Consider the following 15,894-nt stretch of genomic DNA (forward strand, 5'->3'; position numbering starts at 1 on the left):
AGGGAGTGTGTAATAGAGACAGAGAGAGAGGGAGTGTGTGACAGAGACAGAGAGAGAGGGGGAGTGTGTGCTAGAGACAGAGAGAAAGGGGAGTGTGTGATAGAGACAGAGAGAGAGGGAGTGTGTGATTGAGACAGAGAGACAGAGGGAGTGTGTGATTGAGACAGAGAGAGAGAGGGAGTGTGTGATTGAGACAGAGAGAGAGGGAGTGTGTGACAGAGACAGAGAGAGAGGGAGTGTGTAATAGAGACAGAGAAAGGGGGGAGTGTGTGATAGAGACAGAGAGAGAGGGAGTGTGTGGTTGAGACAGAGAGAGAGGGAGGGAGTGTGTGATTGAGACAGAGAGAGAGAGAGGGAGTGTGTGATAGAGACAGAGAGACAGAGGGAGTATGTGATAGAGACAGAGAGAGAGGGAGTGTGTGATTGAGACAGAGAGAGAGGGGAGTGTGTGATAGAGACAGAGAGACAGAGGGAGTGTGTGATAGAGACAGAGACAGAGGGAGCGTGTGATTGAGACAGAGAGAGAGGGAGTGTGTGGTTGAGACAGAGAGAGAGGGAGGGAGTGTGTGATAGAGACAGAGAGACAGAGGGAGTGTATGATAGAGACAGAGAGAGAGGGGGAGTGTGTGATAGAGACAGAGAGACAGAGGGAGTGTGTGATAGACACAGAGAGAGAGGGGAGTGTGTGATAGAGACAGAGAGAGAGGGGAGTGTGTGATTGAGACAGAGAGACCGAGGGAGTATGTGATAGAGACAGAGAGACCGAGGGAGTATGTGATAGAGACAGAGAGACAGAGGGAGTGTGTGATAGAGACAGAGGGAGTGTGTGATAGGGACAGAGAGACAGAGGGAGTGTGTGATAGGGACAGAGAGAGAGGGGGAGTGTGTGATAGGGACAGAGAGAGAGGGGGAGTGTGTGATAGGGACAGAGAGACAGAGGGAGTGTGTGATAGGGACAGAGAGAGAGGGGGAGTGTGTGATAGGGACAGAGAGACAGAGGGAGTGTGTGATAGAGACAGAGAGACAGAGGGAGTGTGTGATTGAGACAGAGAGAGGGGGGTGTGTGTGATTGAGACAGAGAGACAGAGGGAGTGTGTGATAGAGACAGAGAGACAGAGGGAGTGTGTGATAGAGACAGAGAGAGAGGGAGGGAGTGTGTGATAGGGACAGAGAGAGAGGGGGAGTGTGTGATAGGGACAGAGAGACAGAGGGAGTGTGTGATAGAGACAGAGAGAGGGGGGTGTGTGTGATTGAGACAGAGAGAGGGGGGAGTGTGTGATAGAGACAGAGATACTGAGGGAGTGTGTGATTGAGACAGAGAGAGAGGGAGGGAGTGTGTGATAGGGACAGAGAGAGAGGGGGAGTGTGTGATAGGGACAGAGAGACAGAGGGAGTGTGTGATAGAGACAGAGAGACAGAGGGAGTGTGTGATTGAGACAGAGAGACAGAGGGAGTGTGTGATAGAGACAGAGAGACAGAGGGAGTGTGTGATTGAGACAGAGAGAGAGGGGGAGTGTGTGATTGAGACAGAGAGAGAGGGGGAGTGTGTGATTGAGACAGAGAGAGAGGGGGAGTGTGTGATAGGGACAGAGAGGGACAGAGGGAGTGTGTGATAGAGACAGAGAGAGGGGGGAGTGTGTGATAGAGACAGAGAGAGGGGGGAGTGTGTGATAGGGACAGAGAGGGACAGAGGGAGTGTGTGATTGAGACAGAGAGAGAGGGGGAGTGTGTGATAGAGACAGAGAGGGACAGAGGGAGGAACGTTCTCTTTAACACTGCCCTCCTCCAGATGACCAAAGCTGCCCGAGGGTCTTACCCTTTCGGAGTTGTGACGTTCCCAGACCCTCTGTTGGCTGTCCCGGACACCACGTGTTGTGGAATCTCTCCAACACCACTACTGTCCTTGCTCAAGGACAGACCCAGGGGACACACACCCACCATCGGGGACACAAAACATCCGCATGTAATAACGCCTTCCTCAACACTCAACAGCTCCTGGTGATTCTCCTGGCCCTCGGACTACTCTCCTACCTTTACATGTACCACGAGATATTCCATCTCCATCTCACACATGCCTACGCCCATCTTGGATATGCCAGTGCCCAGCACAGCATTGGGCAGAGATACTTACAAGGTAAGACCTCAGTGGACTGATATCTCCCTGAGAGAGAAAGAGGGGGGACTGAGAGACCCCAGTCAGTGTACAGATATCTCCCTGAGAGAGAGAGGGGGGACTGAGAGACACCAGTCAGTGTACAGATATCTCCCTGAGAGAGAGAGAGGGAGGACTGAGAGACACCAGTCAGTGTACAGATATCTCCCTGAGAGAGAGAGAGAGGGGACTGAGAGACACCAGTCAGTGTTCAGATATCTCCCTGAGAGAGAGAGGGGGGACTGAGAGACACCAGTCAGTGTACAGATATCTCCCTGAGAGAGAAAGGGACTGAGAGACACCAGTCAATGTACAGATATCTCCCTGAGAGAGAGGGGGAACTGAGAGACACCAGTCAGTGTACAGATATCTCCCTGAGAGAGAGAGAGGGGACTGAGAGACACCAGTCAGTGTACAGATATCTCCCTGAGAGGGAGAGAGAGGGGACTGATAGACACCAGTCAGTGTACAGATATCTCCCTGAGGGAGAGACGGAGGACTGAGAGACACCAGTCAGTGTACAGATATCTCCCTGAGAGAGGGGGGACTGAGAGACACCAGTCAGTGTACAGATATCTCCCTGAGAGAGAGAGAGGACTGAGAGACACCAGTCAGTGTACAGGTATCTCCCTGAGAGAGAGAGGGGGGACTGAGAGACACCAGTCAGTGTACAGATATCTCCCTGAGAGAGAGGGGCGACTGAGAGACACCAGTCAGTGTACAGATATCTCCCTGAGAGAGACAGAGAGGGGGAGGCTGAGAGACACCAGTCAGTGTACAGATATCTCCCTGAGAGAGAGAGACAGAGAGGGGGGACTGAGAGACACCAGTCAGTGTACAGATATCTCCCTGCGAGAGAGGGGACTGAGAGACACCAGTCAGTGTACAGATATCTCCCTGTGATAGAGAGGGGACTGAGAGACACCAGTCAGTGTACAGATATCTCCCTGTGATAGAGAGAGGGGACTGAGAGACACCAGTCAGTGTACAGATATCTCCCTGTGATAGAGAGGGGACTGAGAGACACCAGTCAGTGTACAGATATCTCCCTGAGAGAGAGGGGGGACTGAGAGACACCAGTCAGTGTACAGATATGTCCCTGAGAGAGAGAGGGGGAACTGAGAGACACCAGTCAGTGTACAGATATCTCCCTGAGAGAGAGAGGGGACTGAGAGACACCAGTCAGTGTACAGATATCTCCCTGAGAGAGAGAGAGAGGGGACTGAGAGACACCAGTCAGTGTACAGATATCTCCCTGAGAGAGAGAGAGGGGACTGAGAGACACCAGTCAGTGTACAGATATCTCCCTGAGAGAGAGAGAGGGGACTGAGAGACACCAGTCAGTGTACAGATATCTCCCTGAGAGAGAGAGGGGATAGAGAGACACCAGTCAGTGTACAGATATCTCCCTGAGAGAGAGAGGGGACTGAGAGACACCAGTCAGTGTACAGATATCTCCCTGAGAGAGAGGGGGGACTGAGAGACACCAGTCAGTGTACAGATATCTCCCTGAGAGAGAGAGAGGGGGGACTGAGAGACACCAGTCAGTGTACAGATATCTCCCTGAGAGAGAGGGGACTGAGAGACACCAGTCAGTGTACAGATATCTCCCTGAGAGAAAGGGGACTGAGAGACACCAGTCATTGCACAGATATCTCCCTGAGAGAGAGAGAGGGGACTGAGAGACACCAGTCAGTGTACAGATATCTCCCTGAGAGAGAGAGAGGGGACTGAGAGACACCAGTCAGTGTACAGATATCTCCCTGAGAGAGAGAGAGGGGACTGAGAGACACCAGTCAGTGTACAGATATCTCCCTGAGAGAGAGAGGGGATAGAGAGACACCAGTCAGTGTACAGATATCTCCCTGAGAGAGAGAGGGGACTGAGAGACACCAGTCAGTGTACAGATATCTCCCTGAGAGAGAGGGGGGACTGAGAGACACCAGTCAGTGTACAGATATCTCCCTGAGAGAGAGAGAGGGGGGACTGAGAGACACCAGTCAGTGTACAGATATCTCCCTGAGAGAGAGGGGACTGAGAGACACCAGTCAGTGTACAGATATCTCCCTGAGAGAAAGGGGACTGAGAGACACCAGTCATTGCACAGATATCTCCCTGAGAGAGAGAGGGGACTGAGAGACACCAGTCAGTGTACAGATATCTCCCTGAGAGAGAGAGGGGACTGAGAGACACCAGTCAGTGTACAGATATCTCCCTGAGAGAGAGAGGGGACTGAGAGACACCAGTCAGTGTACAGATATCTCCCTGAGAGAGAGGGGGGACTGAGAGACACCAGTCAGTGTACAGATATCTCCCTGAGAGAGAGGGGGGACTGAGAGACACCAGTCAGTGTACAGATATCTCCCTGAGAGAGAGAGGGGACTGAGAGACACCAGTCAGTGTACAGATATCTCCCTGAGAGAGAGAGAGAGGGGACTGAGAGACACCAGTCAGTGTACAGATATCTCCCTGAGAGAGAGGGGCGACTGAGAGACACCAGTCAGTGTACAGATATCTCCCTGAGAGAGACAGAGAGGGGGAGGCTGAGAGACACCAGTCAGTGTACAGATATCTCCCTGAGAGAGAGGGGACAGAGAGACACCAGTCAGTGTACAGATATCTCCCTGAGAGAAAGGGGGGACTGAGAGACACCAGTCAGTGTACAGATATCTCCCTGAGAGAGAGAGGGGACTGAGAGACACCAGTCAGTGTACAGATATCTCCCTGAGAGAGAGAGGGGGAACTGAGAGACACCAGTCAGTGTACAGATATCTCCCTGTGATAGAGAGAGGGGACTGAGAGACACCAGTCAGTGTACAGATATCTCCCTGGGAGAGAGAGGGGACAGAGAGACACCAGTCAGTGTACAGATATCTCCCTGAGAGAGAGAGGGGACAGAGAGACACCAGTCAGTGTACAGATATCTCCCTGAGAGAGAGAGGGGGGACTGAGAGACACCAGTCAGTGTACAGATATCTCCCTGAGAGAGAGAGAGGGGACAGAGAGACACCAGTCAGTGTACAGATATCTCCCTGAGTGAGAGAGGGGACTGAGAGACACCAGTCAGTGTACAGATATCTCCCTGAGAGAGAGAGGGGGGACTGAGAGACCCCAGTCAGTGTACAGATATCTCCCTGAGAGAGAGAGAGGACTGAGAGACACCAGTCAGTGTACAGATATCTCCCTGAGAGAGAGAGAGGGGACAGAGAGACACCAGTCAGTGTACAGATATCTCCCTGAGAGAGAGAGGGGGGACTGAGAGACCCCAGTCAGTGTACAGATATCTCCCTGAGAGAGAGAGGGGACTGAGAGACACCAGTCAGTGTACAGATATCTCCCTGAGAGAGAGAGAGGGGACTGAGAGACCCCAGTCAGTGTACAGATATCTCCCTGAGAGAGAGAGAGGGGACTGAGAGACACCAGTCAGTGTACAGATATCTCCCTGAGAGAGAGAGAGGGGACTGAGAGACACCAGTCAGTGTACAGATATCTCCCTGAGAGAGAGAGGGGATAGAGAGACACCAGTCAGTGTACAGATATCTCCCTGAGAGAGAGAGGGGACTGAGAGACACCAGTCAGTGTACAGATATCTCCCTGAGAGAGAGGGGGGACTGAGAGACACCAGTCAGTGTACAGATATCTCCCTGAGAGAGAGAGACAGAGAGGGGGGACTGAGAGACACCAGTCAGTGTACAGATATCTCCCTGAGAGAGAGGGGACTGAGAGACACCAGTCAGTGTACAGATATCTCCCTGTGATAGAGAGGGGACTGAGAGACACCAGTCAGTGTACAGATATCTCCCTGAGAGAGAGAGGGGACTGAGAGACACCAGTCAGTGTACAGATATCTCCCTGAGAGAGAGAGGGGACTGAGAGACACCAGTCAGTGTACAGATATCTCCCTGAGAGAGAGAGGGACTGAGAGACACCAGTCAGTGTACAGATATCTCCCTGAGAGAGAGAGAGAGGGGACTGAGAGACACCAGTCAGTGTACAGATATCTCCCTGAGAGAGAGGGGCGACTGAGAGACACCAGTCAGTGTACAGATATCTCTCTGAGAGAGACAGAGAGGGGGAGGCTGAGAGACACCAGTCAGTGTACAGATATCTCCCTGAGAGAGAGAGACAGAGAGGGGGGACTGAGAGACACCAGTCAGTGTACAGATATCTCCCTGCGAGAGAGGGGACTGAGAGACACCAGTCAGTGTACAGATATCTCCCTGTGATAGAGAGGGGACTGAGAGACACCAGTCAGTGTACAGATATCTCCCTGAGAGAGAGAGGGGGAACTGAGAGACACCAGTCAGTGTACAGATATCTCCCTGAGAGAGAGAGGGGACTGAGAGACACCAGTCAGTGTACAGATATCTCCCTGAGAGAGAGGGGACTGAGAGACACCAGTCAGTGTACAGATATCTCCCTGTGATAGAGAGAGGGGACTGAGAGACACCAGTCAGTGTACAGATATCTCCCTGGGAGAGAGAGGGGACAGAGAGACACCAGTCAGTGTACAGATATCTCCCTGAGAGAGAGGGGACAGAGAGACACCAGTCAGTGTACAGATATCTCCCTGAGAGAGAGGGGGGGACTGAGAGACACCAGTCAGTGTACAGATATCTCCCTGAGAGAGAGGGGACTGAGAGACACCAGTCAGTGTACAGATATCTCCCTGTGATAGAGAGAGGGGACTGAGAGACACCAGTCAGTGTACAGATATCTCCCTGGGAGAGAGAGGGGACAGAGAGACACCAGTCAGTGTACAGATATCTCCCTGAGAGAGAGGGGACAGAGAGACACCAGTCAGTGTACAGATATCTCCCTGAGAGAGAGAGAGAGGGGACTGAGAGACACCAGTCAGTGTTCAGATATCTCCCCGAGAGTGAGAGGGGACTGAGAGACACCAGTCAGTGTACAGATATCTCCCTGAGAGAGAGGGGACTGAGAGACACCAGTCAGTGTACAGATATCTCCCTGTGATAGAGAGAGGGGACTGAGAGACACCAGTCAGTGTACAGATATCTCCCTGGGAGAGAGAGGGGACAGAGAGACACCAGTCAGTGTACAGATATCTCCCTGAGAGAGAGGGGACAGAGAGACACCAGTCAGTGTACAGATATCTCCCTGAGAAAGAGAGAGGGGGGACTGAGAGACACCAGTCAGTGTACAGATATCTCCCTGAGAGAGAGAGGGGACAGAGACACCAGTCAGTGTACAGATATCTCCCTGAGAGAGAGGGGACAGAGAGACACCAGTCAGTGCATAGACATCTCCCTGAGAGAGAGAGGGGACTGAGAGACACCAGTCAGTGTACAGATATCTCCCTGAGAGAGAGAGGGGACTGAGAGACACCAGTCAGTGTACAGATATCTCCCTGAGAGAGAGGGGACTGAGAGACCCCAGTCAGTGTACAGATATCTCCCTGAGAGAAAGGGGGGACTGAGAGACACCAGTCAGTGTACAGATATCTCCCTGAGAGAGAGAGGGGACTGAGAGACACCAGTCAGTGTACAGATATCTCCCTGAGAGAGAGAGGGGGAACTGAGAGACACCAGTCAGTGTACAGATATCTCCCTGTGATAGAGAGAGGGGACTGAGAGACACCAGTCAGTGTACAGATATCTCCCTGGGAGAGAGGGGGGACTGAGAGACACCAGTCAGTGTACAGATATCTCCCTGAGAGAGAGAGAGAGGGGACAGAGAGACACCAGTCAGTGTACAGATATCTCCCTGAGTGAGAGAGGGGACTGAGAGACACCAGTCAGTGTACAGATATCTCCCTGAGAGAGAGAGGGGGGACTGAGAGACCCCAGTCAGTGTACAGATATCTCCCTGAGAGAGAGAGAGAGCACTGAGAGACACCAGTCAGTGTACAGATATCTCCCTGAGAGAGAGAGAGGGGACAGAGAGACACCAGTCAGTGTACAGATATCTCCCTGAGAGAGAGAGGGGGGACTGAGAGACCCCAGTCAGTGTACAGATATCTCCCTGAGAGAGAGAGGGGACTGAGAGACACCAGTCAGTGTACAGATATCTCCCTGAGAGAGAGAGAGGGGACTGAGAGACCCCAGTCAGTGTACAGATATCTCCCTGAGAGAGAGAGAGGGGACTGAGAGACACCAGTCAGTGTACAGATATCTCCCTGAGAGAGAGAGAGGGGACTGAGAGACACCAGTCAGTGTACAGATATCTCCCTGAGAGAGAGAGGGGACAGAGAGACACCAGTCAGTGTACAGATATCTCCCTGAGAGAGAGAGGGGACAGAGAGACACCAGTCAGTGTACAGATATCTCCCTGAGAGAGAGAGGGGGGACTGAGAGACACCAGTCAGTGTACAGATATCTCCCTGTGATAGAGAGGGGACTGAGAGACACCAGTCAGTGTACAGATATCTCCCTGAGTGAGAGAGGGGACTGAGAGACACCAGTCAGTGTACAGATATCTCCCTGAGAGAGAGAGGGGGGACTGAGAGACCCCAGTCAGTGTACAGATATCTCCCTGAGAGAGAGAGAGGACTGAGAGACACCAGTCAGTGTACAGATATCTCCCTGAGAGAGAGAGAGGGGACAGAGAGACACCAGTCAGTGTACAGATATCTCCCTGAGAGAGAGAGGGGGGACTGAGAGACCCCAGTCAGTGTACAGATATCTCCCTGAGAGAGAGAGGGGACTGAGAGACACCAGTCAGTGTACAGATATCTCCCTGAGAGAGAGAGAGGGGACTGAGAGACCCCAGTCAGTGTACAGATATCTCCCTGAGAGAGAGAGAGGGGACTGAGAGACACCAGTCAGTGTACAGATATCTCCCTGAGAGAGAGAGGGGACTGAGAGACACCAGTCAGTGTACAGATATCTCCCTGAGAGAGAGAGGGGGGACTGAGAGACACCAGTCAGTGTACAGATATCTCCCTGAGAGAGAGAGAGGGGGGACTGAGAGACACCAGTCAGTGTATAGATACCTCCCTGAGAGAGAGGGGACTGAGAGACACCAGTCAGTGTACAGATATCTCCCTGAGAGAAAGAGGACTGAGAGACACCAGTCATTGCACAGATATCTCCCTGAGAGAGAGAGGGGACTGAGAGACACCGGTCAGTGTACAGATATCTCCCTGAGAGAGACAGAGAGGGGGAGGCTGAGAGACACCAGTCAGTGTACAGATATCTCCCTGAGAGAGAGAGACAGAGAGGGGGGACTGAGAGACACCAGTCAGTGTACAGATATCTCCCTGCGAGAGAGGGGACTGAGAGACACCAGTCAGTGTACAGATATCTCCCTGTGATAGAGAGGGGACTGAGAGACACCAGTCAGTGTACAGATATCTCCCTGTGATAGAGAGAGGGGACTGAGAGACACCAGTCAGTGTACAGATATCTCCCTGTGATAGAGAGGGGACTGAGAGACACCAGTCAGTGTACAGATATCTCCCTGAGAGAGAGGGGGGACTGAGAGACACCAGTCAGTGTACAGATATCTCCCTGAGAGAGAGAGGGGGAATTGAGAGACACCAGTCAGTGTACAGATATCTCCCTGAGAGAGAGAGGGGACTGAGAGACACCAGTCAGTGTACAGATATCTCCCTGAGAGAGAGGGGACTGAGAGACACCAGTCAGTGTACAGATATCTCCCTGTGATAGAAAGAGGGGACTGAGAGACACCAGTCAGTGTACAGATATCTCCCTGAGAGAGAGAGGGGACTGAGAGACACCAGTCAGTGTACAGATATCTCCCTGAGAGAGAGAGGGGGAACTGAGAGACACCAGTCAGTGTACAGATATCTCCCTGAGAGAGAGAGGGGACTGAGAGACACCAGTCAGTGTACAGATATCTCCCTGAGAGAGAGGGGACTGAGAGACACCAGTCAGTGTACAGATATCTCCCTGTGATAGAGAGAGGGGACTGAGAGACACCAGTCAGTGTACAGATATCTCCCTGGGAGAGAGAGGGGACTGAGAGACACCAGTCAGTGTACAGATATCTCCCTGAGAGAGAGGGGACAGAGAGACACCAGTCAGTGTACAGATATCTCCCTGAGAGAGAGAGGGGGGACTGAGAGACACCAGTCAGTGTACAGATATCTCCCTGAGAGAGAGGGGACAGAGAGACACCAGTCAGTGTACAGATATCTCCCTGAGTGAGAGAGGGGACTGAGAGACACTAGTCAGTTTACAGATATCTCCCTGAGAGAGAGAGGGGACAGAGAGACACCAGTCAGTGTACAGATATCTCCCTGAGAAAGAGAGAGAGGGGACTGAGAGACACCAGTCAGTGTACAGATATCTCCCTGAGAGAGAGAGGGGGGACTGAGAGACCCCAGTCAGTGTACAGATATCTCCCTGAGAGAGAGAGGGGACTGAGAGACACCAGTCAGTGTACAGATATCTCCCTGAGAGAGAGAGAGAGGGGACTGAGAGACACCAGTCAGTGTACAGATATCTCTCTGAGAGAGAGAGGGGATAGAGAGACACCAGTCAGTGTACAGATATCTCCCTGAGAGAGAGAGAGGGGACTGAGAGACACCAGTCAGTGTACAGATATCTCCCTGAGAGAGAGAGAGGGGACTGAGAGACACCAGTCAGTGTACAGATATCTCCCTGAGAGAGAGGGGACTGAGAGACACCAGTCAGTGTACAGATATCTCACTGTGAGAGAGAGGGGACTGAGAGACACCAGTCAGTGTACAGATATCTCCCTGAGAGAGGGGGGACTGAGAGACACCAGTCAGTGTACAGATATCTCCCTGAGAGTACTTTGATAATGTGAGGGATAGAGTGACTGGCTGTACGCCAATAATGTGGTCTGATTTGTGTCTTCAAATAAAACAGGTCATGGTGTGGAACGGAATGAGCAGCAAGCAATGGAATGGTTCAGGTAGGAACCCTGGGACTCCCCCAAAGGGTCAGTGCTCCTGATTCTCACTGATGTCAATGTGAAAATTCACAACGACTGAGATACACCCAGGGACATTCAGGAGACGTTGGGAGAGAGGAGAGACCAAACTATCTCACACACATCTCCATCCCACTCGATTCGAAACAAATTCAGGGCGAGGGAGATTGGACTGAAACTATTTGAAGGTGTGTGCTAAGGGGGTGGGCACTGTGGGAGGGTCAGAGCAGAGGGAGCCCCGCACTGAGGGAGGGTCAGTGCTGAGGGAGCCCCGCACTGTGGGAGGGTCAGTGCTGAGGGAGCCCCGCACTGTGGGAGGGTCAGTGCTGAGGGAGCCCCGCACCGTGGGAGGGTCAGTGCTGAGGGAGCCCCGCACTGTGGGAGGGTCAGGGCTGAGGGAGCCCCACACTGTGGGAGGGTCAGTGCTGAGGGAGCCCCGCACTGTGGGAGGGTCAGTGCTGAGGGAGCCCCGCACTGTGGGAGGGTCAGTGCTGAGGGAGCCCCGCACCGTGGGAGGGTCAGTGCTGAGGGAGCCCCGCACTGTGGGAGGGTCAGTGCTGAGGGAGCTCCGCACTGTCGGAGGGTCAGTGCTGAGGGAGCCCCGCACTGTGGGAGGGTCAGTGCTGAGGGAGCCCCTCACTGTGGGAGGGTCAGTGCTGAGGGAGCCCCACACTGTGGGAGGGTCAGTGCTGAGGGAGCCCCACACTGTGGGAGGGAGAGTGCTGAGGGAGCCCCACACTGTGGGAGGGTCAGTGCCGAGGGAGTTACTTTGACCCTGTTAACAGAATGATGTTGGTCCCTTTAGGAAAGCTGCAGAGCAGGGTCACCCACACGCTGCGTATAATCTCGCTGTGGGCCGACTGAAGAAACTGACCAGTGATGTTGATGAGCGGTGAGTTGGAGACAGTGAGGACAGCAGATACTGAATGGTCAGTGCCGATAAAGGGCAGAGCAGGTCAGGACGCATCAGAGGTGGGGGGGAATCAACAATTCAGGTCAGGGGTCTTCATCAGGGGCTGGAGGGGGTTTACAGAGATAGGGAGGGGGTGTAGGGGGGTTACAGAGATAGGGAGGGGGTGTAGGGGTTACAGAGATAGGGAGGGGGTGTAGGGGGGTTACAGAGATAGGGAGGGGGTGTAGGGGGGTTACAGGGATAGGGAGGGGTTGTAGGGGTTACAGAGATAGGGAGGGGGTGTAGGGGGGTTACAGAGATAGGGAGGGGGTGTAGGGGGGTTACAGGGATAGGGAGGGGGTGTAGGGGGTTACAGAGATAGGGAGGGGGTGTAGGGGGTTACAGAGATAGGGAGGGGGTGTAGGGGGGTTACAGAGATAGGGAGGGGGTGTAGGGGGTTACAGGGATAGGGAGGGGGTGTAGGGGGTTACAGGGATAGGGAGGGGCTGTAGGGGGGTTACAGGGTTAGGGAGGGGGTGTAGGGGGTTACAGAGATAGGGAGGGGGTGTAGGGGGTTACAGAGATAGGGAGGGGGTGTAGGGGGGTTACAGAGATAGGGAGGGGGTGTAGGGGGTTACAGGGATAGGGAGGGGATGTAGGGGGTTACAGAGATAGGGAGGGGGTGCAGGGGGTTACAGGGATAGGGAGGGGGTGTAGGGGGGTTACAGAGGTAGGGAGGGGGTGTAGGGGGGTTACAGAGATAGGGAGGGGGTGTAGGGGGGTTACAGGGTTAGGGAGGGGGGTGTAGGGGGTTACAGGGATAGGGAGGGGGTGTAGGGGGTTACAGAGATAGGGAGGGGGTGTGGGGGGTTACAGAGATAGGGAGGGGGTGTAGGGGGTTACAGAGATAGGGAGGGGGTGTGGGGGGTTACAGAGATAGGGAGGGGGTGTAGGGGGGTTACAGGGTTAGGGAGGGGGTGTAGGGGGTTACAGAGATAGGGAGGGGGTGTATGGGGTTACGGAGAAAGGGAGGGGATGTAGGGGGTTACAGAGATAGGGAGGGGATGTAGGGGGTTACAGAGATAGCGAGAGGGTGTAGTGGGGGTTACAGGGATAGGGAGGGGATGTAGGGGGTTACAGAGATAGCGAGAGGGTGTAGGGGGGTTACAAGGATAGGGAGGGGATGTAGGGGGTTACAGAGATAGCGAGAGGGTGTAGGGGGGTTACAAGGATAGGGAGGGGATGTAGGGGGTTACAGAGATAGGGAGGGGGTGTAGGGGGTTACAGAGATAGGGAGGGGATGTAGGGGGTTACAGAGATAGCGAGAGGGTGTAGGGGGGTTACAGGGATAGGGAGGGGGTGTAGGGGGGTTACAGAGATAGGGAGGGGGTGTAGGGGGTTACAGGGATAGGGAGGGGATGTAGGGGGTTACAGAGATAGGGAGGGGATGTAGGGGGTTACAGAGATAGGGAGGGGATGTAGGGGGTTACAGAGATAGCGAGAGGGTGTAGGGGGGTTACAGAGATAGGGGAGGGGGTATAGAGGGGTTACAGAAATAGGGAGGAGCTGTAGGGGTTACAGAGATAGGGAGGGGGTGTAGGAGGTTACAGAGATAGGGAGGGGGTGTAGGGGGTTACAGAGATAGGGAGGGGGTGTAGGGGGGTTACAGAGATAGGGAGGGGATGTAGGTGGTTACAGAGATAGGGAGGGGATGTAGGTGGTTACAGAGATAGGGAGGGGGGTGTAGGGGGTTACAGGGATAGGGAGGGGGTGTAGGGGGGTTACAGAGATAGGGAGGGGATGTATGGGGTTACAGAGATAGGGAGGGGGTGTAGGGAGGTTACAGAGATAGGGAGGGGGTGTAGGGGGTTACAGAGATAGGGAGGGGGTGTAGGGGGTTACAGAGATAGGGAGGGGCTGTAGGGGGGTTACAGAGATAGGGAGGGGATGTAGGTGGTTACAGAGATAGGGATGGGGTGTAGGGGGTTACAGGGATAGGGAGGGGATGTAGGGGGTTACAGAGATAGGGAGGGGATGTAGGGGGTTACAGAGATAGCGAGAGGGTGTAGGGGGGTTATAGGGATGGGGTGTAGGGGGTTACAGGGATAGGGAGGGGATGTAGGGGGTTACAGAGATAGGGAGGGGATGTAGGGGGTTACAGAGATAGCGAGAGGGTGTAGGGGGGTTACAGAGATAGGGGAGGGGGTATAGAGGGGTTACAGAAATAGGGAGGAGCTGTAGGGGTTACAGAGATAGGGAGGGGGTGTAGGGAGGTTACAGAGATAGGGAGGGGGTGTAGGGGGTTACAGAGATAGGGATGGGGTGTAGGGGGTTACAGGGATAGGGAGGGGGTGTAGGGGGGTTACAGAGATAGGGAGGGGATGTAGGGGGTTACAGAGATAGCGAGAGGGTGTAGGGGGGTTACAGGGATAGGGATGGGGTGTAGGGGGTTACAGTGATAGGGATGGGTGTAGGGGGGTTACAGAGATAGGGAGGGGATGTAGGGGGTTACAGAGATAGCGAGAGGGTGTAGGGGGGTTACAGAGATAGGGGAGGGGGTATAGAGGGGTTACAGAAATAGGGAGGAGCTGTAGGGGTTACAGAGATAGGGAGGGGGTGTAGGGAGGTTACAGAGATAGGGAGGGGGTGTAGGGGGTTACAGAGATAGGGAGGGGGTGTAGGGGGTTACAGAGATAGGGAGGGGCTGTAGGGGGGTTACAGAGATAGGGAGGGGATGTAGGTGGTTACAGAGATAGGGAGGGGGTGTAGGTGGTTACAGAGATAGTGAGAGGGTGTAGGGGGTTACAGAGATAGGGAGGGGGTGTAGGGGGGTTACAGAGATAGGGAGGGGATGTCAGGGGGTTACAGAGATAGGGAGGGGGTGTAGGGGGTTACAGGGATAGGGAGGGGGTGTAGGGGGGTTACAGAGATAGGGAGGGGATGTATGGGGTTACAGAGATAGGGAGGGGGTGTAGGGGGGGTTACAGGGATAGGGAGGGGGTGTAGGGGGGTTACAGAGATAGGGAGGGGATGTATGGGGTTACAGAGATAGGGAGGGGGTGTAGGGAGGTTACAGAGATAGGGAGGGGGTGTAGGGGGTTACAGAGATAGGGAGGGGGTGTAGGGGGTTACAGAGATAGGGAGGGGCTGTAGGGGGGTTACAGAGATAGGGAGGGGATGTAGGTGGTTACAGAGATAGGGATGGGGTGTAGGGGGTTACAGGGATAGGGAGGGGATGTAGGGGGTTACAGAGATAGGGAGGGGATGTAGGGGGTTACAGAGATAGCGAGAGGGTGTAGGGGGGTTATAGGGATGGGGTGTAGGGGGTTACAGGGATAGGGAGGGGATGTAGGGGGTTACAGAGATAGGGAGGGGATGTAGGGGGTTACAGAGATAGCGAGAGGGTGTAGGGGGGTTACAGAGATAGGGGAGGGGGTATAGAGGGGTTACAGAAATAGGGAGGAGCTGTAGGGGTTACAGAGATAGGGAGGGGGTGTAGGGAGGTTACAGAGATAGGGAGGGGGTGTAGGGGGTTACAGAGATAGGGATGGGGTGTAGGGGGTTACAGGGATAGGGAGGGGGTGTAGGGGGGTTACAGAGATAGGGAGGGGATGTAGGGGGTTACAGAGATAGCGAGAGGGTGTAGGGGGGTTACAGGGATAGGGATGGGGTGTAGGGGGTTACAGTGATAGGGATGGGTGTAGGGGGGTTACAGAGATAGGGAGGGGATGTAGGGGGTTACAGAGATAGCGAGAGGGTGTAGGGGGGTTACAGAGATAGGGGAGGGGGTATAGAGGGGTTACAGAAATAGGGAGGAGCTGTAGGGGTTACAGAGATAGGGAGGGGGTGTAGGGAGGTTACAGAGATAGGGAGGGGGTGTAGGGGGTTACAGAGATAGGGAGGGGGTGTAGGGGGTTACAGAGATAGGGAGGGGCTGTAGGGGGGTTACAGAGATAGGGAGGGGATG

At 54.0% G+C, this 15,894-nt stretch overlaps 1 long non-coding RNA gene across 1 annotated transcript; it reads left to right on the forward strand.

Annotated features, from left to right (window-relative positions):
* The first annotated feature begins 1,996 nt into the window (after positions 1 to 1,996).
* Positions 1,997 to 11,927, forward strand: LOC140464211 (uncharacterized). Its single transcript, XR_011954876.1, has 3 exons — positions 1,997 to 2,134; positions 10,972 to 11,017; positions 11,841 to 11,927. It is a non-coding gene; the product is annotated as an uncharacterized lncRNA (long non-coding RNA).
* Positions 11,928 to 15,894: the final 3,967 nt, after the last annotated feature.

Source organism: Chiloscyllium punctatum, chromosome 39 (assembly GCF_047496795.1).
Source record: "Chiloscyllium punctatum isolate Juve2018m chromosome 39, sChiPun1.3, whole genome shotgun sequence".
Lineage (NCBI taxonomy): Eukaryota > Metazoa > Chordata > Chondrichthyes > Orectolobiformes > Hemiscylliidae > Chiloscyllium > Chiloscyllium punctatum.